This window comes from Cupressus sempervirens, chromosome 1 (genome assembly GCF_028749045.1).
Source record: "Cupressus sempervirens isolate cs-2001-9-10 chromosome 1, ASM2874904v1, whole genome shotgun sequence".
In the NCBI taxonomy this organism is placed as follows: domain Eukaryota; kingdom Viridiplantae; phylum Streptophyta; class Pinopsida; order Cupressales; family Cupressaceae; genus Cupressus; species Cupressus sempervirens.
Genome location: NC_143118.1, coordinates 852,378,780 through 852,387,426, shown reverse-complemented (window position 1 = coordinate 852,387,426; position 8,647 = coordinate 852,378,780).

The window sequence follows — 8,647 nt, the reverse complement described above, 5'->3', positions numbered from 1 at the left end:
AACATATGTCATCATGAAATGTATTGAAAGGGGTCGTAGGTTATATTATGGCCCCTTTCAACCCATATAAATGATTCTAATATGTCCCTAGGGTTCCTAGAATTCCTAGACACATATGTTGTTATAAAATGTGTCGAAAGTGGTCAAAGGTCATCCTATTGCCCCTATTGACCCATATAAATAATTCTAATATGTTCGTAGGGGTCTTAGAATCTCTAGAAACATATGTTGTAATAAAATGTGCCAAAAGGTATCATAGGTCATTCTATGGCTCCTTTCGACCCACATAAACGATTATAATATGTCCCTAGGGATCCTAGGACCCGTAGTGACATATCTCGCCATGGAATGTATTGAAAGGGATCATAGGTCATCCTATTGCCCCTTTCTAACCATATAAATGATTCTAATATATCCTTAGGGGTCCTAGGACCCCTAGCGACATATGTCATCATGAAATGTGTCGAAATGGGTCATAGGTCATCGTATGGCCCCTTTCGACCCATATAAATGATTATAATATGTCTATATGGGTCGTAGGACCCCTAAATACATGTCATAATGGAATTTGTGGAAAGGGATCATAGGTCATCCTATGGCCCTTTTCAACCCATATAAATGACTCTAATATGTTCCTAGGTGTGTTATGATCCCTAGATACATATGTCATCATGGAATGTGTCGAAAGGGGTCATAAGTAATCCTATGGCCCCTTTCGACCATAATAAATGACTCTAATATGTCCCTAGGGGTCCAATGAGCCCTAAAGACATATGTCATAATGGAATGTATTGAAAGGGATCATAGGTCATCCTATGGCTCCTTTCGACCTATATAAATGATTCTAATTTATCCCTAGAGGCCCTGAGACCCCTAGAGACACATGTTGTCATGAAATGTGTTGAAAGGGGTCATAGGTCATCCTATGGCCCCTTTCGACCCATATAATTAATTTTTATGTCCCTAGGAATGCTAGGACCCCTAAAGACATTTATCGTCATCGAATGTGTGGAAAAGGGTCATAGATCATCCTATGGCCTCTTTCGACCTATATAAATGATTCTAATATGTTCGTAGGGGTCTTAGAACCCTTAGAGACATATGTCATCATGGAATGTGTTGAAAGGCATCATAGGTAATCCTATGGCCCCTTTTGACACATATAAATGATTTTAATATATCCCTATGGGTACTAGGGCCATTAGAGACATATGTTGTAATAAAATGTCTTGAAAGGGGTCATAGGTAATCTTATGGCCCCTTTCAACCCATATAAATGATTCTAATATGTCTGTAGGGGTCTTAGGAACCCTAAAGACATATGTCATCACAGAATGTGTTGAAAGGGGTCATAGATCATCCTATGGCCCCTTTCAACCCACATAAACAATTATAATATGTTCTTAGGGGTCTTAGGGCCCCTAGAGACATATGTTGTAATAAAATATGTCAAAAGGAGTCATAGGTTGTCCTATGACCCCTTCCGACGTATATAAATGATTATAATATGTCCTTAGTGGTCTTAAAACTCCAAGAGACATATGTCATCGTGGAATATGTTGAAAGGGGTCATAGGTCATCCTATGGCCCATTTTGACTCAAATAAATGATTCTAATATGTCTCTAGGTGTCCTAGGGCCCCTAAAGATATATATTGTAACAAAATGTATTGAAAGGGGTCATAGGTTATGCCATGACCCCTTACGACCCATATAAACAATTACAATATGTCGCTTGAGGACCTAGGACCCCTAGAGACATATGTCATTATAAAATATGTTAAAAGGTGTCATAAGTCATTCTATGACACCTTTTGACCCATATAAATGACTCTAATATGTCCCTAGCAGTCCTAAGACCATTAGAGACATATGTCATCATTGAATCTGTCGAAAGGGGTCATAGGTTATCCTATAGTCCCTTTCAACCCATATAAATATTTTTAATATGTCCCTACAGGTCTTAGGACCCCTAGAGACATATGTCATCATGAAATGTGTTGAAAGGGGTTGTAGGTCATCCTATGGCCTCTTTCAACCCATATAAATGATTCTAATGTCCCTAGGGGTCCTAGGACTCATAGTGATATATGTTGTCATGGAATGTGTTGAAAGGGGTCATAAGTCATCTTATGGCCCCTTTTGACCCGTATAAACAATTCTAATATGTTAGTAGGGGTCTTTGGGCCCCTAGCATCATATGTCATAATAAAATATTTTTAAAGGGATCATAGGTTATCCTATGATCCCTTTTGACCCATATAAATGATTCTAATATGTTCCTAAGAATCCTAGGACTCCTAGCGACATATGTCATCATGGAATGTGTCAAAAGGGGTCGTAGGTCATCCTATGGCTCATTTTGAACCATAAATATGATTATAATATGTCCCTAGGGGTCCTATGACCCCTAGCGACACATGTCATCATGAAATGTGTGGATAGGGGTCATAAGTCATCATATGGCCTATTTCAACCCATATAAACTATTATAATATCTTCATAGGGGTGAATGGACCCTTAAAGAAGTATGTCATCATAGAATATGTCAAAAGGGGTCATAGATCATCCTATGGCCCTTTTTGACCCATATAAACAATTCTAATATGTCCCTTGGGTTCCTAGGGCCCCTAAAGACATATGTTGTAATAAAATGTGTCAAAAGGGGGTCATAGGTCATCCTATGGCTGCTTTCGACCCATACAAATGATTCTAATATATTCCTAGAGGTCCTAGGACCCCTCGAGACATATGTTATCATGGAATGTGTTGAAAGGGGTCATAGGTCAAGCTATGGCCCCTTTTGACCCATATAAACGATTCTAATAGAGACATATGTCATTATGAAATGTATCAAAAATGGTCAAATGTCATCCTATTTCTCCTTTTGACCCATATAAATGATTATAATATGTCCCTAGGGGTCTTAAAACCCTCAAAGACATATGTCATCATGAAATGTGTCGAAAGGGGTTGTAGGTCATCCTATGGCCCCTTTCGACCCATATAAATGATTCTAATATTTTTCTAAGGGTCTTAGGACCCCTAGCAACATATGTCATTATGAAATATGTCAAAAGGAGTCATAGGTCATCCTATGGCTCTTTTCGACCCATATAAATGATTAGAATATGTCTATAAGGGTCTTAGGACCCCTAGAGACATATGTCATAATGGAATTTGTGGAAAGGGATCATAGGTTATCTTATGGCACCTTTCGACTCATATAAATGACTCTAATATGTCTTTAGGGGTCCTATGACCCCTAGATACATATGTCATCATGGAATGTGTCAAAATGGGTCATAGGTCATCCTATGGCCCCTTTCAACCCATATAAATGACTCTAATATGTCGCTAGGGGTCCTATGAGCCCTAGAGACATATGTCATCATGAAATGTATTGAAAGGGGTCATAGGTCATCCTATGGCCCCTTTTGACCTATATAATTGATTCTAATATATCCCTAGGGGTCTTGAGATCCCTAGAAACAAATGTCATCATAGAATGTGTTTAAAGGTGTCATAGATCATACTATGGCCCCTTTCAACCCATATAATTAATTTTAATATGTCTTTAGGAATGCTAGGACACCTAAAGACATATGTTGTCATCGAACATCTAAAAAGGGGTCATAGATCATCTTATGGCCTCTTTCGACCCATATAAATGATTTTAATATATTCCTAGGGATCTTAAAACCTCTAGAGACATATGTCATCATTGAATGTGTCGAAAGGTCATAGGTCATCCGATGGCCCCTTTTGACCCATATAAACGATTATAATATATCACTACGGATCCTAGGGCCACTAGAGACATGTTGTAATAAAATATCTCGAAAGGGGTCATAGGTCATCCTATGGCCCCTTTAAACCCATATAAATGATTCTAATATGTCCCTAAGGGTCTTAGGAACCCTAAAGACATATGTCATCACAGAATGTGTTGAAAGGGGTCACAGGTCATCCTATGGCCCCTTTCAACCTACATAAACAATTCTAATATGTTCCTAAGTGTCCTAGGGCCCCTAGAGACATATGTTGTAATAAAATGTGTCAAAAGGAGTCATAGGTCATGCTATGACCCCTTTCGATGCATATAAATGATTATAATATGTCCCTAGGGGTCCTAGGACCCCAAGAGACATATGTAATCGTGGAATATGTTGAAAGGGATAATAGGTCATCCTACGGCCTATTTTGACTCATATAAACGATTCTAATATGTCTCTGGGTGTCCTAAGGCCCCTAAACATATATATTGTAACAAAATGTGTCGAAAGGGGTCATAGGTATAACCTATGACCCCTTACGACCCATATAAACAATTACAAAATGTCGCTTGGGATCCTAGGACCCCTAGAGACATGTCATCATAAAATATGTTGAAAGGTGTTATAAGTCATCCTATGGCACCTTTTGTCCCATATAAATGACTATAATATGTCCCTAGGGGTCCTAAGACCATTAGAGACATATGCCATCATTGAATGTGTTGAAAGGGGTCATAGGTTATCCTATGGTCCTTTTCGACCCATATAAATATTTTTAATATGTCCCTAGGGGTCCTAGGACCCCTAGCGACAGATGTCATCATAAAATGTATTGAAAGGGGTTGCACGTCATCCTACAGCCCCTTTCAACCCATATAAATGATTCTAATGTCCCTAGGGGTCTTAGGACCCGTAGTGACATATGTCGTCATGGAATGTATTGAAAGGGGTCATAAGTCATTTTATGGCCCCTGTTGACCCATATAAATAATTCTAATATGTTAGTAGGGGTCTTTGGGCCCTTAGCATCATATGTCATAATAACATATTTTTAAAGGGACCATAGGTTATCTTATGGCCCCTTTCGACTCATATAAATGATTCTAATATGTCCCTAAGCGTCCTAGGACTCCTAGTGGCATATGTCATCATGGAATGTGTCAAAAGGGGTCGTAGGTCATCCTATAGGCCATTTTGAACCATATAAATGATTATAATGTCCCTCGGGGTCCTATGAGCCCTAGTGACATATCTCATCATAGAATGTGTGGATAGGGGTCATAAGTCATCCTATGGCCCATTTCGACCCATATAAACTATTCTAATATGTTCATAGGGGTGAACAGACCCTCAGAGAAGTACGTCATCATAGAATATGTCGAAAGGGGTCATAGATCATCTTATGGTCCCTTTTGACCCATATAAACAATTCTAATATGTCTCTTGGGTTCCTACGGCCCCTAGAGACATATGTTGTAATAAAATATGTCAAAAGGGGTCATATGTCATCCTATGGCCACTTTCGACCCATATAAATGATTCTAATATGTCCCTAGAGGTCTTAGGACCCCTCGAAACATATGTCATCATGAAATGTGTCGAAAGGGGTCATAGGTCAACCTATGGCCCCTTTTGACCCATATAAACAATTCTAATAGAGATATATGTCATCATGGAATGTGTTGAAAGTTGTCATAGGTCATCCTATTTTTCTTTTTGACCCATATAAATGATTATAATATGTCCCTAAGGGTCTTAGGACCCCGAGAGACATGTCATCATGAAATGTGTCGAAAGGGGTTGTAGGTCATCGTATGGGCCCTTTCGACCCATATAAATGATTCTAATATGTCCCTAGGGGTCTTAGGACCCCTAGCGACATATGTCATTATGAAATATGTCAAAAGGAGTCATAAGTCATCTTATGGCCCCTTTCGACCGATATAAACAATTATAATATGTCTATAGGGGTCCTAGGACCCTTAGAGATATGTCATAATGAAATTTGTGGAAAGGGATCATACGTCATCCTATGGCCCCTTTCGACCCATATAAATGACTCTAATATGTCCCTAAGGGTCTTAGGACTCTTACATACATATGTCATTATGGAATGTGTCGAAAGAGGTCATAGGTCATCCTATGGCCCCTTTCGACCCATATAAATGACTCTAATATGTCGCTAGGGGTCCTATGAGCCCTAGAGACATATGTCATCATGGAATGTATCGAAAGGGGGTCATAGGTCATCCTATGGCTCCTTTTGACCTATATAAATGATTCTAATATATCCCTAGAGGTCCTGAGACTCCTAAAGACAAATGTCATCATGGAATGTGTTGAAAGGGGTCATAGGTCATCCTATGGCCCCTTTCAACCCATATAATTAATTTTAATATGTCCTTAGGAATACACGGACCCCTAGAGACATCTGTCATCATCAAATGTGTGAAAAGGGGTCACAGATCATCTTATGGCCTCTTTCAACCCATATAAATGATTTGAATATGTTTGTAGGGGTCCTAGGACCCCTAGAGACATATGTTATCATGGAATGTGTTGAAAGGTGTCACAAGTCATCCTATGGCCCCTTTTGACCCATATAAATGATTCTAATATATCTCTATGAGTCCTAAGGCCACTAGAGACATATGTTGTAATAAAATGTCTTGAAAAGAGTCCTAGGTCATCTTATGGCCCCTTTCAACTCATATAAATGATTCTAATATGTCCCTAAGGGTCTTAGGAACCCTAGAGACATATGTCATTACAAAATGTGTTAAAAGTGGTCATAGGTTATCCTATGGCCCCTTTCAACCCACATAAACAATTCTAATATGTTCCTAGGGGTCCTAGGGCCCCTAGAGACATATGTTGTAATAAAATGTGTCAAAAGGAGTCATAGGTCATTCTATGACCCCTTTCGATCTATATAAATGATTATAATATGTCCCTAGCAATCATAGGACCCCAAGAGATATATGTCATTGTGGAATATGTTGAAAGAGGTCATAGGTCATCCTACGGCCCATTTTAACTCATATAAATGATTCTAATATGTCTCTAGGTGTCCTAGGGCACCTAAAGATATATATTGTAACAAAATGTGTCGAAAGGGGTTATAGGTTATCCTATGACCCCTTACGACCCATTTAAACAATTACAACATGTTGCTTGGGGGCCTAGGACCTCTAGAGACATATGTCATCATAAAATATGTTGAAAGGTGTCATAGGTCATCCTATGACACCTTTTGACCCATATAAATGACTCTAATATGTCCCTAGGGGTCCTAGGACCATTAGAGACATATGTCATCATTAAATGTTTAGAAAGGGGTCATAGCTTATCCTAGGTCCCTTTCAACCCATATAAATATTTTTAATATGTCCCCAGGGGTCGTAGGACCCCTGGAGACATATGTTGTCATGGAATGTGTTGAAAGGGGTTGTAGGTCATCCTATGGCCCCTTTCAACCCATATAAATGATTCTAATGTCCCTAGTGGTCCTAGGACCCGTAGTGACATATGTCATCATGGAATTTGTTGAAAAGGGTCATAAGTCATTTTATGGACCCTTTTGACCCGTATAAACAATTCTAATATGTTAGTAGGGGTCTTTAGGCCCCTAGCATCATATGTCATAATAAATTATTTCTAAAGAGATCATAGGTTATCCTATGGCCCCTTTTAATCCATATAAATGATTCTAATATGTTCCTAAGCTTCCTAGGACTCCTAGCAACATATGTCATCATGGATTGTGTCAAAAGGGGTCGTAGGTCATCCTATGGGCCATTTTGAACCATATAAATTATTATAATGTGTCCCTAGCGGTCTTATGACCCCTAGTAACATATGTCATCATGGAATATGTGGATAGGGGTCATAATTCATCTTATGGCCCGTTTCAACCCATTTAAACTATTCTAATATGTTCATAGGGGTGAACGAACCCCTAGAGAAGTACGTCATCATAGAATATGTCGAAAGGGGTCATAGATCATCCTACGGCTGCTTTTGATCCATATAAACAATTCTAATATGTCCCTTGGGTTCTTAGGGCCCCTAGAGACATATGTTGTAATAAAATGTGTCGAAAAGGGTCATAGGTCATCCTATAGCCGCTTTCAACCCATATAAATGATTCTAATATGTCCTTAGAGATTCGAGGACCCCTCGAGACATATGTCATCATGGAATGTGTCGAAAGGGGTCATAGGTCAACCTATGGCCCCTTTTGACCCATATAAACAATTCTAATAGAGACATATATCATCATGGAATGTGTCAAAAGTGGTCATAGGTCATCCTATTTCCCCTTTTGACCCATATAAATAATTATAATATGTCCCTAGGGGTCTTAGGACCCCCAAAGACATATGTCATCATGGAATGTGTCGAAAGGCGTTGTAGGTTATTGTAAGAATTTTTCTAAGGAAAAAATTCACTCAAGAACTAAGAACTCAAACACAAGCACACAGTAGACCAAAGAGAGAGAGAGTATGATCAGAATAACAATGTATTCAATAACTTATGCTAAGAGTACACTAGGAGTGCCTGAATATAAAGGCTATAGGAGAGCTTCTAGAATGTATAGAAGTTAGCATCATGATGTGTCATACAACCAAGCACATGTCCACCAGATATGGATTATCCTCCATTAAGCACAGAATTAAGTGCGGTGATGTGAGGATAAGCCTACAAAGGTGGAACATGCAAAACAGTGTTGTAGACACCATGTGCTCAAATAAAGTTGCATACTCCTATATTGTCAACGTGACAAATCACAAGGTGTGCAAACTCCTAAGTGTCTCATAAATAAAAATAATAAAATAATGCAATATAATTAAATAATGCATTAACTTAAGT